Source organism: Palaemon carinicauda, chromosome 7 (assembly GCF_036898095.1).
Source record: "Palaemon carinicauda isolate YSFRI2023 chromosome 7, ASM3689809v2, whole genome shotgun sequence".
Classification (NCBI taxonomy): Eukaryota; Metazoa; Arthropoda; class Malacostraca; order Decapoda; family Palaemonidae; genus Palaemon; species Palaemon carinicauda.
Genome location: NC_090731.1, coordinates 113,405,367 through 113,421,080, shown reverse-complemented (window position 1 = coordinate 113,421,080; position 15,714 = coordinate 113,405,367).

Genomic DNA, 15,714 nt, shown 5'->3' with positions numbered 1-15,714 from the left:
CTGGGCATAGAGAGACATCTTCCTTCAGAGGGCAGATTCTCCAGGGTCCCCATCTCTAGGTCGGGAGTTCGTTTTTTGGCGAGAAACGTAGGGTCAGGGAAGAGGGTAAGTTCCCCTGTTTCGGCGAACTGTATCTGGCCCTCCTCTTTTGATAATGCCACTATTTCACTGACTCGAGCTCCTGATGCGAGAGCAAAAAGAATTACTTTTTGAGTCAAGTCTTTCAGAGGGCAAGATTCATTGTCCAAGTTAGAGGCAAAATGAAGCATCTTATCCAGGGACCAGGTGATAGGTCTCGGTGGAGGTGCAGGACGGAGTCTAGCACATGCCTTCGGGAGTTTGTTAAAGATCTCGTTGGACAAATCTATTTGGAATACGTACTGTAGTGGTCTAGTCAAGGCCGATTTACAAGTGGAAATCGTATTGGCTGCGAAGCCTTGTCCATGAAGGTGAATAAAGAAGGACATGCAAAAATCTATGGGGATTTCTGTAGGATTTTTGCCTTGACAAAGGACACCCACTTCTTCCAGGATGATTCGTATTGCCATATGGTAGACTTTGTTTTGTATTCCTCTAGGAAGTCTAAACTTTTCTTTGAGATACCGAACCTTTTCTTAACGACTAGGGATAGAAAATCATGAGATGAAGGTCTTGGACTTTCTTTGATGAATCGAAGACAGTCTACTTCTGCACCTGTTGGGAGAGAACTGGGCCCGGCAGGGGGATCAGCTTGGGTTGTAGCTCCAGAACTAGGGGAAACCAGTTGCTCCAGGGCCACTTTGGAGCCACTAAGGCTGCTGTTCCCTTGAAGGTTCTCAGCTTGGAGAGGACTTTCAGCAGAAGGTTGGGTGGAGGGAACAGGTAAATCTTGGACCATCTGTTCCAGTCCAGGGACATGGCGTCCACTGCTTCCGCCTTGGGGTCCTCGTAAGGGGCCACGTAACGAGGAAGTTGTTTGTTGTCGTTCGTCGCGAAGAGATCGATCTGTAGTTCCGGGACTTGACGAGAGATGAAGGAGAATGATCTTGCTTCTAGGGACCATTCTGACTCTATGGGGCTTGTCCTCGATAGAGCGTCCGCCGTCACATTGCGGAATCCTTGTAGGTGAACTGCCGAGAGGTGCTATCTCTTCCTGTCCGCTAGGCGGAAGATGGGTAACAGCACCTGGTTGAGTTGGGGCGATCGTGAGCCATGACGGTTGAGACATCTGACTACTACGGAGCTGTCCAGAGTTAGACGAAAGTGGATCGAAGGACGCGGAGATAGTTCCTTCAGAGTGAGAAGAACCGCCATGGCCTCCAAGATGTTGATGTGAAACGTCTTGAACAGGGGAGACCATGTTCCTTGAACTTGTCGTTGGTGGGAGTGACCCCCCCATCCGTCCAGGGATGCGTCCGTTTGGATGTTGATCGACGGAGGCGGTGGTTGAAGAGGGATAGATCTTTTCAAGGTCCTTGTTTCTGACCACGGCTTGAGAAGTGAGCGAAGCCTGTTTGGTTGGAGTCTTTTGAGATCTCTTCGAGCGATAGATGCGTTTCGTCTCCAGACTCCTGAGGCATCCTTCAGCTGTGCTCGTAGCACTGGGTTTGTCACTGAGGCGAACTGTAGGGAACCAAGTACTCGTTCCTGCTGTCGTCTTGAGATCCGTTTGAATTTGAGAAGTCTTTTGACAGACCCGGCTATTTCCTTCATTTTCTTCAGCGGGATGGAAAGGCGGTGTGACTGAAGATTCCGATGGATTCCTAACCATTGAAACTTCTGAGCTGGAGACAGGCGAGACTTCTTGGTGTTTATCTTGAAACCCAGATGTTCCAAGGAATTGGGTCACCTTTTTGCAGGCTCGCGAACATTCTTCTAACGATGTCGACCAGACCAGCCAATTGTCGAGGTAAGCCATCACTTGGACGCCTTGGAGGTGTAGTTGGTGGACAATTGTGTCTGCCAGCTTCCAGAGGATTCTTGGAGCCACGTTGAGCCCGAAGGGCATGGCCCTGAAGTTGTAGGTTCTTCTTTGGAGCCTGAATCCTAGGTAGGAGGAAGCTTGGTGGTTCATTGGGATGTGAACCCCCGATGCTGAAGCCTTGATGAGGATGGGGGGCTTAGGGATTAGCAGCTGGGCTCTAATGAACAGTGGGAACTACTTCCCATTGGACCTCGGTGCCCAGCTGTCGATCCAACTAAATCAGTCAGCACTTTCTCTTTTACTTTTGATTATTTCTTTTTTTCTCCCATCTCTTCCTTTTTGGCTCGATATTGTTGACGACTTTGGCATGTTCGATTTTACTTTGGATGCTGCTTTGGATTTGGCAGTGTGTGGGATGGACTGCATTCCATCTCAACCTGTGCCAATTTAGACGCCATCACCCTCTGGCAGACCCCATTGGGTGCAGACCAAGTCTGTTAAGAGTCGGGCTCCAGTGATCCGGTCTTAAGTCACCCATATTTGCGGGTAATGGGTGACGCCAGGCATTGGAGTCGACGGTGGGAGGGGCTAACTACCCCTACTGACCAGTGTACGCCCACCTAAAGAGAGGCAGCCCCTCTCTAATAGAGGACTGGTCCCCGCTGAAGCCTCTTCTCGTGTTGGGCCACATGGGATAGGAGGACTGACATCCTCCGATAAGAGGTGGATAACCCGGCTTGCTCACAACCAAAAAACCCACCCCTCTGTTGACGACCTGGAAAATACAAACATTGACCTCGGTACAGACAGCTCCAACTCGGGTTCTAAAATTGTAACGTTAGAACCTTATTCACGTCATGTGAATAATAAAACGCTAGAGAAGAAGAGAGAGAGAGTGAAAAATGATGACAGTACAGAAAGATATAGAAAAGTTGAAGTATTACCTGGTCACTATGAAGTAGTGAATTATGAAAATTTTTTTATCTTGGAATTTGAAAACGGAAGAAATGAGCGTATAAATGTTTTTAAAGCTAATAGGGAAATAGTTACTTTATGTGGAGGGCAGCCAAAAATTTTACCCCAGGGAAATGGAAGTCTCTTGATAGAGACACTGTCCCCATTACAAGGTGAAAGGTTAAAAACACTTACAACATTGAATGGTCATAGCGTAAAATGCGTTTCGCACCCTACTTTCAACCAGAGTAGAGGTGTGATATATGCTCCAGAATTGTTGGATATAGAGGAAAAAGAAATAGAGGATGAACTGAAAAATCAAGGAGTAGTTAAAGTAGTCAGAATGAGAAAGAGAGTTGGAGAACAACATATCCCTCTTGCTACTCTGATTATAACATTACCAAATGTTATAAAAGCTGGTTGGTTATCTTTGAAGGTAAAACCATATATCCCTTCACCATTGCGATGTTATCATTGCCAAATGTATGGCCATTTAAGCCAGAAATGTAAAGAAAAACTAAACAATAAGCCAGCTGTTTGTGCCAACTGTGGAAAAAGTAATCATGGAGTATGCATAGAAAACCCTAATTGCATACATTGTGGGGAAGCACACCCAGCTACATCTAAAAGCTGTGTAAAGTTTATTTTTGAAAAAGAAATCCAGGCCATTAGGACCATGGAAAGGGTTACTTTTAAAGAGGCTCGTAAAAGAGCTCTTGAAAAACAAATAAGACCAGGGCAACCTTTTTCAATGGTTCTGAAGAAAAACTTGCCAAACCACACAGACGAAAATTATATCTCTACTTCTAAGATAAAGAAACGAATAAAAGTAGTTAAAGAGGTTGAAATTCCCATCGAAAATCTATATCCAGAAATTTTGGAAAAATCAAAACGGACACTAAAAGATCTGAAAATTATTCAAAAGTCAACTACTCCGATTTTAAACAATAGTACAAACCTCTCACAGGCCGTTTCCTTGCCTGATCTGATGGAGGTTGCACTCGAAACCAATTTACCTGGTGAACCCGTAGTGGGGAAGGTGCAAAAACCTGACAGATCACAACCTTTTAATCGAAAAAGAGAGAGACCTCCCTCTCTCTCTCCTCCTACCATAAGAAACATTAAAGTCACGACTTCCAATAAATATGATATCTTGTCTGCTGATGTTTCTGAACAACTAGAAGGTAAATTGAACCAATCAGAAATTCAAGTTGAGGTCCACCATCCTCCTCAACAATTAGATCAAAAGGACACAAAGAAAAAGAGAAACACAAAACCCACTATATCAAGATCCTCTCTAGAGTTACCTCCGGGAAACATTGTTAGATCAAATATTGCCAATGGGAAGACTTCATCTAAGGTGTCTTCCAAAAAATAAAACATAGTTTTTTCCTCCATTCTGCAATGGAATTGCCAGGGTTTAAGGGCGAAATATGAACAACTTAAGCTCCTCCCCTATAGCAGTATGTCTACAAGAAAGCAAGCTCGATGCTAATACTCCTTGTCCTCGAGAGTATGTTAGCTATAGGACACCATATGATCAACGAGCAGGGAGCCATGGGGGAAGTCTTATATACGTTCGTCGAGATGTTCCCCAAATATCTTTGTCTATCTGTACCCCTCTGCAGGCAGTGGCTGTACAGATTGATATAGGGAGAAAATACACAATCTGTTATCTTTACTTGCCTCCAAATGATAACATCTCATATGATAATATAGTAGAGGTGATTAAACAACTCCCACAACCCTTTCTCTTACTAGGAGACCTTAATAGTAGACATCCTTTATGGGGTGATGTTTTAGCAAATGCAAGGGGTAATATTATATCGTCAATTTTGGAGAATGAAGATGTCGGACTCCTCAATACAGGAGAGCCCACACATTTTCATGTACAGACAGGTACCTTGTCCTGCATTGACCTATCAGTTGCAAGCTCTTAACTGTCTTCTCGATTTTAATTGGAGAACATTAGATGATTGGCATACTAGTGATCATGCACCAATCATTATAAACACCAACAATGGTCCACCTTTACAAAGATCACCTCGATGGAATCTTGATAAGGCGGACTGGAATAGATTTCGGGAGTTAAGTGAAATTGAAGGAAATGCAGAACAGTTTGAAAGTGTTGATGATGCCATAGACTTACTTAATGGAACTCTTCACACAGCAGGAGTGAATTCCATTCCCAAAACAACTGGGATATTCAGACGACGACCAGTCCCCTGGTGGTCGTCAGAACTAACTGCCCTGCACAGAGCCACAGGAAAGTCTTTAACTCGATTGCGTATGCGTCGTAATGAGGAGAATTTAGTCATATTCAAGAAATGTAGAGCACAGTTCCGCCGTGCCATGAAAGAAGCTAGGCGCCAGTCTTGGATGTCCTTTGTTTCCTCCATTAACAGTAGAACACCAACATCATCTGTGTGGAGGAAAGTAAAAAAGATAGCAGGAAAATTCACCCCAAACCCACCACCAGTGTTAAAGATAAATGGCCAGTATATGACTGGAGCAACCGAAGTAAGCAATGCCCTGGCTGACCATTTCTCAAATGTATCGTGCAAGTGTGAAGCAGCTCCTGGTCACCAGTATAGGAGCAATGAAGAAAAGAAAGTTTTAAACTTCGCAACAAGAAAGCAAGAGTCATACAATTCTCCTTTTACTGAAAGAGAATTTGATTCTGCTCTTGCTATTTGTAACGATACAGCCCCTGGACCCGATGGAATTCCATATGCAATGATTAAACATGTACCTTTTAATACAAAGTTATTTATTTTAAGCATTTTTAATAGAATATGGCAGGATCATAGTTATCCAAGTTTTTGGGAACTAGCCATTATTTGAGCCTTTTTAAAACCCGGTAAGGACAAGTTTTTAGCAGCAAACTACCGACCTATTGCATTGACATCTTGTTTATGTAAAATCATGGAGAAGATGGTCAATGCAAGACTGATTTGGTACCTTGAAAAGAAGAATATTTTATCACCCATTCAATGTGGATTCAGGAAAATGCACTCAACGACTGATGTGCTGATACAACTTGAGTCCTCCATTTGTGAAGCCTTTGCTTCCAAACAGCACCATGTGACAGTTTTTTTTGATCTTGAAAAGGCATATGATACCACATGGAGATACGGTATACTTAAAAGAATCCATGAGTGCGGATTGAGAGGTGAGCTACCACTATTCATCCAGTCATTTCTTTCACATAGAGTTTTCCAAGTGAGAGTTGGGGAAGCTCTATCACAGAGTAGATGCCAGGAAGGAGGAGTTCCTCAGGGGAGTGTGCTGAGTGTAACTCTTTTTGCACTAGCAATTAATGGGATATCCTCAGTCATTCCCCGGGATGTTCTCGCAACATTATTTATGGATGATCTCTCCATATCATTTGCTGGAGCCAGAATGGCAATGGTTGAGAGAAAAATCCAACTCTCTATTGATAAAATTATCCATTGGGCCGATATGAATGGATTTAAGTTCTCAACAAGTAAAACTACAATTGTCCATTTCTGTCGTATACGGGGAGTACATCCAGACCCGGATATATACATCAAAGGTCAACGGATCTCATGTGCAAGTGAAGCAAAATTTTTAGGGTTGATATTTGATTGTAAGCTTACATGGGTTTCTCACTTAAAAACATTAAAAGCTAAATGTGTTGAAGCTATGAATCTTTTAAAAGTCTTGTCCCATACATCATGGGGGGGCAGACTGCAATACAATTTTAAAATTATACAAGGCCTTGATATTTTTCAAAATTAGTTATGGATGCGAAATATACTCCTCAGCAACCCCAAGCCGGTTAAAAATACTAGATTCAATACATCATGCTAGCATTAGATTGTCCACAGGAGCCTTTAGAACCTCCCCTATCACAAGTCTCCTTGTTGATGCTGGGGAGTTGCCTCTGGACCTTTACCGAATGTCCTCTATTATTCGGTATTGGTTTAGATTGCAAAGACTCCCCAATTCTTCAGCCTTTCAAACTGCTAGCCTTGTAAGGCACTCAACCTACTTTGAGATGCACCCAAAATCTCCTCAACCTTTTGGGTTTCGGGTTAACCAATTATTAAACAATCTGGATATAATTAGAAATAAGGTGCTTCCATTCAAGGTATCATCAACACCTCCATGGAAATTACCTGACATATCTTTTTGTAGATACTTTATTGGAGTTAAGAAGAATTTGACTGACTTAGAATCCAGGTCTCTTTTTATGGAACATGTTGAAGAACATAGAGGATCGACTTTTATATATACTGATGGCTCCAAATCTGATGCTGGCGTTGGATTTGGAGTACATAGTAATGATTTTAATTGTAGAGGTGCACTTCCTCTAACAGCTTTCCTATTTACTGGCGAACTGTATGGCATATTAACCGCTATTGAGAAAATAGCTTTGGAAAAGGAGGGTAATTTTACAATTTTTAGTGATGCAAGGAGTTCTTCAAGCTTTAGAAGTTTTTAATTCTAGTAACCCTCTAGTTTTAAAGATTTTAGAATGGCTTTTTATTATTGGACGGAAAGGTATAACTGTTCGATTTTGTTAGGTTACAGCACATGTAGGTGTGTCTGGGAATGAGAAGGCAGATTTACTGGCGAAGAATGCGGCATCCGAGTTGCTACCAAGGAGGTATCCCATTCCATGTAACGATTTCCTACCTTACATCAAGAAATTGGTTTGTGATAAATGGCAACAGCACTGGGATAGTCAAGATGGCAATAAAATGAGGGAAGTAACAAATATCATATCACCTTGGAGGTATAACATGATTCCCCGAAAATGGGAGACAACTCTTTGTCGTCTCCGTATTGGTCACACACGGTTGACACACGAGTTTCTGCTGAAGGGCCAACACCAACCGTATTGCGAGGACTGCTTAGTACCTTTAACAGTGAGGCATTTGTTGACCGAATGCCCTAATTTTACTAACTTAAGAAATAGATATCTGTTTGAGGCTCGAGGTGAGGATGGCAGGTTTATCCTTGCCAAGATTCTTGGACATGATGTGTCTTACTATGCGAGCGGAATTTTTAGATTTATTTCAGAAGCAGGTCTTCTGAAAACTATTTAACTATTGTAATGACTTCTTAATTTTTATGGTTTTAATCGAATTCTCTTTTAATTTTCATATACAGTAAATGGTATCGGCGTCAATGACCTTAGATGTCAGGATGCCAGAAAACTTTCAATCAATCAATCATTGGGATGTGCCAATAGGCATCCGCCAGGTCTATTGAGACCGTGTAAGCCTTGTGAGGCAGTAGGGCTCTTATATGTTGAAGAGTCAGCATCTTAAATTTGTTGTTCACAATGAACTTGTTGAGAGGGGACAAGTCAAGAATGACTCTGAGCTTGTTTGAATCTTTCTTGGGAACACAAAACAGTCTTCCCTGGAACCTGGTGGACTTTACCTTCTTGATCACCTTCTTGTTCAAGAGTTCTAGGACATATTCTTCTAGGATGCGGGTTGATGGCTGGAAGAATTGATGGAAGGTTGGAGGTGATTGTGTCCAGCTCCAACCTAGTCCCTTCTTGATGATGCTGTGTGCCCAAGGATCGAAGGTCCAGCGATCCTGAAAGTGGCGGAGTCTTCCTCCCACTGGAAGCACTTCATTGCTTCTGGTTTCCTGAGGGTTTGCCACCTCGGCCGCTTGCTCCCCTTCCTCCTTTGCCTCTGGAAGGACGACGAGAGGAGTCTCTGCCGGAGCCTCTACCTCTGGGACGAAAGGTAGGGGTGAAGACCGGTGATTGGGACACCACCGGTTGGGGGACCAACTGAAAGGTCTGTTGTGGCTATGCCACTATCTGGGGAGTAGCGGGAGCCGGAAACTGGTGTTTCGGTTGACGCTGCTGGGGTCTATGCTTAGACGATTTCCTCTTAGGCTGTGGGCCTTCATCCTGAGAGGACTTCCTTTTACGTGACATGCCCCACTTGTTGAGAAGGTTCCGATTCTCAGTGGCGGCCTTGTCCACGATCTCCTTCACCAAAGCAGTTGGGAAGAGATGCTTGCTCCAGATGTTGGAGGAGATTAGTTTCCGGGGTTCGTGTTTGACCGCCGCTTTGGCGAACACAAACTCTCTACAGGCTCTCCGGGCCTTGATGAAGCTATATAAGTCCTTCATCACGGTACCAAGATGGGTCTTCGCGAGAACCATGTAGAAATCCGGGACCCTGATGTCCCCGGCCATTACTTCAAGTTGGACTTGAAGGGATAGGGAGGCAGCTAGCCTCTCCTTGGTGTCCTGTTCCCGACGGATTAGGTGGTCGTTCAACTTAGGGAGATCTTCGTTGAACTGACGTCCAGCGACGTCAGGTTCCAGTTTCCCGACCGTAAATGTAAGCTGGATGTCCTTCAAGCTTTTATTGACGGGGGGGAAGGCGAGGGAGAGAGGCCTACACTCCTCCAGTGTAGGGCAGGGTTTTCCCTCCTCCACCGCCTTCATGACAGCATTGAAGGCCTTTTCCACGAAAGGAAAGGTCATGGTAGGGGGAGCAAGAAAGGATGGATGCTTCTTGCTTTGTGCCGGCATCTTCGAATATGTGAAGCCCCGGGTCTTGAGGCAATCTGCCAGCATAGCCTGTGCCTTTGAGTGCTCGAACACGATCACTTCTTTGGGCTCGGTCTCCTCCTTGGAGGCCGGCTCGGACCTGAGTCGGACGTAACAGTCCGGATATGCCTCGAAGCTGGGGAAGAACTCTACTTCTTCGTGGGCGACGGCACCTAACTTGTTGTTTATGAAGATCCTGCCAGTTGTAACTGGCATATGCTCAGCGTACCTCCAAGGGTTTTGACACCGAGCAGGGAGGAAGTGCCTTGACCGAGATCTTTTTTGGTTGCTTCCAGCCCATGAAGTGACTTTTGAGGTCCTCTTGGCCCTTACGGAACCTCTCGTCCATAAGCGCCACCAGAACTTGGATCGTATCCTCGGTGGTTGGCAGCGCAGGAAGCGAAGCAGTAGAAGTGGAGGGCACTGGCTCCTTGACCTCGGTAGGAGTCACAGGAGGTGCCTGGGCAAGCTCGGCCTCTGAATCAGGGAACTCCACCTGATCCTCTTCTTCCTCCACATCCTCACCCATGAGGGTTCTCTTGGTGTTGTCGGACACGTCCGACATCTTTTCAACTTCGTCTATGAGACATTTTCGGAGAGCAGCCGAAACGTCAGGTTCAACCACCAGTTGAACGCAGGGGATCTCATCCCTAGGGATTACGGAGTCAGCCGTAGCTTTGGGAAAGAGAAGGGCCCTCATCTTCTCATTGGGGAGATAAGGCCCTAAGGCGTTTTTCTGGAAACCGCGCACCCACTTGCGCAGTTTCTCTCGAGCATTGTCCCTGGCCTCCGCGGACGGAGGGTTGTCAAACGCCTCATCAAGAAGGCTTTTGCAGATAGCACAAGTCTGCGGGTCCCAATACTTGAGATTCCCCTTCTTCGTAGAACAAGCGGCGTGGGTCCGGCATGCCCGATTCCCATAGAAGTCAGGGCGATGAATTCCGCAGAAGGAGCTCTCACACTTCACGTACTCCTCCTGTAAAAGAAAGAGACAATGAGTACATAGAAGTCATTGTAATATGACTTATAGTAATCTTAAAATAAGTAATAACTTATAAATTATAAGATTCATTTATCTAAGCTCAGGATAGGTGAGCTAGAAAAGAAGTAGGAAGACACATACCTGTGCATCCTGCCCAGCCAATTGCCGTGACTATGCCCCATAATTAATTCCATAGGACCTATAGGGTTTTAGAGGAGAGGAGAGCATCCTGTAGGATGAGCCAAGCTTAGGCTTCCTCTAAAGAATGAATTATAGAGAGGTGTAGACCTGAAATTATTCATTTCATATAGGGAAAGAAAGGGGGGAAAATAGGATAAACCCCCCTCTTTTAAAGGATTGGCCCCGGCAAGAGACCACTAAGAAGCACAGAATATGCTGGAAATGTTTTACTGTACAACCGAGTACAATAGTTGTTGTTCTAAGGTATGAAATACCAGAGAAGGACTGGCTAGTCCACCCTGCTGCACTATAGTGACTGCCGGCACGGGGCCGGCAGCCGGGGAGGGGTGATTGTCCACTGTAAGCCGAGGTTAGGAGCTCTGGCAGACTGACGACACGCCGGAGGCCCGTCCGGCAAGGTGAACCCATCAAAGGCCACAAGCTAAGTGGCTGGGAGACAGGAATATACTTGGGAATGGCGATCGCCGGCAGGACGGCGGCCTCCGGCAGCCGGCAGGCAGTCGGCCTTGGTAGTGTGACGGCGCCGAGTAAGGCTGTGAACTCAAAGGCAGGTTGGAAACGACTGAGTTATATTATTGTAGATCATTCTCCTTATATACAAAACCTCAAGGCAACAGGACATAACAAGTTCACAAGACAGACAATATTACAGAGGAAAAACCAGACATGAATTTTCATGTTCGTTTTAGTGCGAGGGAAGAGCGAAGATACAAGCATAATATATATTAAAGGAATTATGTATAATTGTGTGAAACACGGTTGGTACATGGCTCCCCCCCTAAAAAAGGGATTTTGACGAAGGAAAAATCTATTTCTGGGTCGAACCTGTGGCGCCGGGCGAAAAGTCCTTCTTGTATACCTTTTCTGATAAAAACCTTCCAATTATACCAGAGAAAGATAAAAGCATGGAATGCTGAGGTTACAACCCTCGCGCGAGCACCTTTTGGGTGTCGTGTATAAAGCAAAGGCGCGTGAAATCCACTATTCACAGGTTGTCTTCCATTTAGTTAATTCCTTCGCCAAAGGGATGGGCCGATACAGAGGCCCTAGACACATCCCCATCGCCGCACCACCCACGCCACGACGCGAGCGCCATCTGAACAACATCCTTCTTTTTGGAATTCAAAAGTGTTGAATTGTTCAACAGAGGGGGGTCCAAATCACCCAATCTGAATCAGATCCTGGTCACTATCTTCACCTTGGCAGCCGACAAAGACTGGTTCCTGTCAGCAACTCACCTAGCAGGAGTCCAGAATGTGATAGCAGACGCATTATCCAGGACGAGCCCACTGGAATCGGAATGGTCCCTGGACATGCACTCCTTCCGGTGGATACTCAGGCTGGTTCCAGGTCTCCAGGTAGATCTATTCGCGACCCGACTCAATCACAAACTCCCGTGTTATGTGACACCGAACCTGGACCCTCAGGCTTATGCCATGGATGCATTAACCCTGGATTGGAACCATTGGCAGAAGATCTTCTTATTCCCTCCAGTGAATCTTCTACTGAAAGTCTTGCACAAACTCCGCTCCTTCAACGGGGTAGTAGCTTTAGTGGCACCTCACTGGCCAAAGAGCAGTTGGTTTCCTCTCCTCCTCGAGTTGAAACTCCGTCCCTTCCGGATCCCATTCCCCAAACTGACCCAGGTGGTCCAAACACGGACTGTGTCAGATTCCTCAAGGATAGCCAAAACCCTAACTTTGTGGATTTCATGAAGTTTGCGGCACGTAGGGACGCAAACATCGACCCAGATAATGTCCTCTTTATAGAATCAGACAAAAGGGACTCAACGATTCGCCAATATGATTCGGCGGTTAAGAAACTAGCGGATTTCTTAAGGACTTCAGACCATTCGGTTATGACTCCTAATTTAGCCATCTCCTTCTTTAGGTCCATTTTTGACAAAGGCCTAGCAGCTAGCACTATAACCACCATTAAGTCAGCTCTGAGGAAAGTCTTCCTGGTTGGGTTTAACATTAACCTGGCGGAGTCTTATTTCTCATCTATTCCAAAAGCATGTGCTAGGCTTCGACCTTCGGTCCGTCCTCAAAAGGTCTCTTGGTCTCTAAATGATGTCCTCAAACTGGCCTCCGACACGGACAACGAATCCTGCTCTTATATCACTCTTCTTAGGAAGACTTTATTTCTAACAGCTTTGGCCTCGGGTTCCAGAATCTCAGAACTAGCAGCTCTCTCACGAAACTCAGAGAACATGGATTTCCTCCCTTCAGGTGAGGTACTTCTTTCACCAGACAGGGCGTTCCTAGCTAAGAACGAGGACCCCCAAAATAGGTGGTCCCCTTGGAAGATTATTCCTCTTCTCCAAGATACTTCTCTATGTCCGGTCACCACTCTCAGGGCCTTTTTAGCCAGGACTGCTACCCGATCGTCTGGCCCCTTGTTTATCAGAGAACAAGGAGGTACCATTTCCATACGTGGCATTAGGCAACAGATCCTATACTTCATTAAACAAGCCAATCCGGGATCATTTCCCCATGCTCATGATATCCGATCGATAGCTACCTCCATCAACTATTTCCAGAATATGGACTTTGATAACCTTAAGAAGTACACGGGTTGGAAATCTCCTATGGTCTTCAAACGCCACTATCTAAAGAACTTACAGGCTCTTAAATATCCAACGGTTGCAGCTGGGAGCCTTATCTCTCCCCATTGATCTTTTGTTCTTCCTTTCATCCATCTCTTCTCTTCTCCCTCCTACCCGCCACTCGCACCACGACGCCGCTTCCTTGGTGGTTCGTTAGCCCTAAGTGTATTACATATTAGGTTAATATGATTGTAACTATTATTGTTTCCCCTTGTTATTAAGTTGGGATATTCTTAGCCATGTCAGTTTTGTTGCATGTTTTCCTCTGATACTCAGAGGTTTCCTTGTTATAATGTTTGTTTATCCTTACTCTCACTATGCCCTGTGGCTAGTTTATATTTTATGCCTACTTACCTGAATTATATATGATTTTCTTTACATGGTGTTGTTTCTCTCCCCTTATTAAATTAGTAGTTATTGTTGGGCTTGGAAGGCATTCTCTGGTACATTTTCGCCCGGCGCCACAGGTTCGACCCAGAAAAGGGATTTTGACGACGGTAAAATCTATTTCTGGGGAGAGACCTGTGGCGCCCGGCAAAACCCTTCCCTGATCTAGAGAGGCGAACTGTAGGCGGGTCATCTGGCAGAAGATAAGCAGGTTTTGGACGATCAATGGAGACCCAGTCTTCTTTGCCCCGAATGTTTAGGAGGAATGCTTTCGGACTGCGTCAGATCACAAGGAAAGGGCCCGTGTAAGGGGGCGTTAGTGGTGGCTTGCTGGTGTCGTTGCGCAGGAAGACGTGCGTTGCAGAGTGTAAGTCCGTTGGTATGTGATGATTTGCTGGGGGCTTGTAAGTCTGGCGGCACGGAGTAAATTTTCCCACGACGTGACGTATGCGCTGGAGATCGTCGGAGGAGGTTGTAGAAGGAAAAAATTCGGCAGGGACGACCAACGGATCGCCATACACCATTTCAGCTGCCGAGACATTAAGGGCGTCTTTAGGAGTGGTCCTTAGTCCAAGGAGGACCCAGGGAAGCTGAGTAAACCAGTTGCAATCCTTGCAGCGGGACATCAAAGCTGCTTTGAGGGTGCGATGAAAACGTTCAACCATTCCATTGGCAGCGGGGTTGTAGGCCGTTGTCTGATGTAGGGTGATGCCTAGGAGATTCGCTAATGACGTCCACAATTGAGAGGTGAAGGTGGTTCCCCTGTCAGAAGTAATATGCTCAGGGATACCGAATCTTGAAATCCATCCAGAGAGTAAGGCAGATGTACATGAGGCGGACGTTGCAGTTTCCATGGGAATGACTTCAGGCCAACGAGTGGAGCGGTCGATGACGGTAAACAGGTAACGATGTCCTTGTGATGTGGGTAGGGGGCCTACAACGTCGACGTGAATGTGTGCGAAACGACGCTGAGGTTGAGGAAAAGTGCCCACTCCTGAATCCGTGTGTCGATGTACTTTGGAAGTTTGGCAAGAAGTACAGGCGCGGACCCAATCCTTAGCATCCTTAGAAATGCCGTGCCAAATGAACTTTGCCTTCAGCAGCTGTGCAGTAGAACGGCACGAGGGATGTGAAAGGCCGTGGATGAAATCAAACACCTGTCGGCGCATGGGAGCAGGAATCCAAGGTCGCGGTTTACCAGTACTGACGTCACAGAGGAGGGTGGTGTTGGAGTCTTCGAGGGGAAAATCTTCCCAACGGAGGGACGTGCAGGATGTCCTACAAGCTTGATACTCTGGATCCTGTCGTTGGGCTTCAGCCAGGGCGTTGTAATCCAATCCCAGTTGAACGGCAGCCAACGTGTTTCTTGACAGGGCATCGGCAACGGGATTCATTTTCCCAGGGACGTATTGGAGGGTGCAATTGTATTCAGCCACGGCGGAGAGATGTCGGCGTTGACGGGCGGACCAGGCGTCAGACTGTCGATTGAAGGCGTGCACCAGAGGCATGTGGTCTGTGCGAATGACGAAGGGCGTATCTTCTAAGAAATGGCGAAAGTGACGGACAGCCAAGTGCACCGCCAGCAATTCTCGATCGAAGGTAGAATAACCCGATTCTGCCTTGGACAGTTTTCTGCTGAAGAAGGCCAATGGGCGGGGCGAGCCTTTGACCACCTGCTTGAGTACTGCACCAATAGCGACGTCGCTGGCATCGGTGGAGAGAAGGAGAGGGTCGTGTGGGATAGGAAAAGTGAGAGCCGCAGCAGTTGATAGGGCCTTTTTTGCATTGCAGAAGGCTGCTTCTTGAAGGGGACCCCACTTCAGGTTCTTTGGCTTGCCCTTGAGGGAGGCGTAGAGGGGAGCAAGAGTGGCGGCAATGGCTGGCAGAAAATGGTGATAATAGTTGATCATGCCCAAGAATTCCTGCAGAGCTTTGACGGTCGAGGGCGCGGGGAAATTCTGAACGGCTGCTACCTTCTCAGGGAGGGGATGGACTCCTTCAGGAGTGATACGGTGCCCTAAGAATGACACTTCGTTGGCGCCAGAGGTACACTTGTCGTACCAGACTACAAGGCCGTTTTGTTGCAGGCGGTCGAGCACGATGCGCAGGTGACGGAGGTGTTCCTC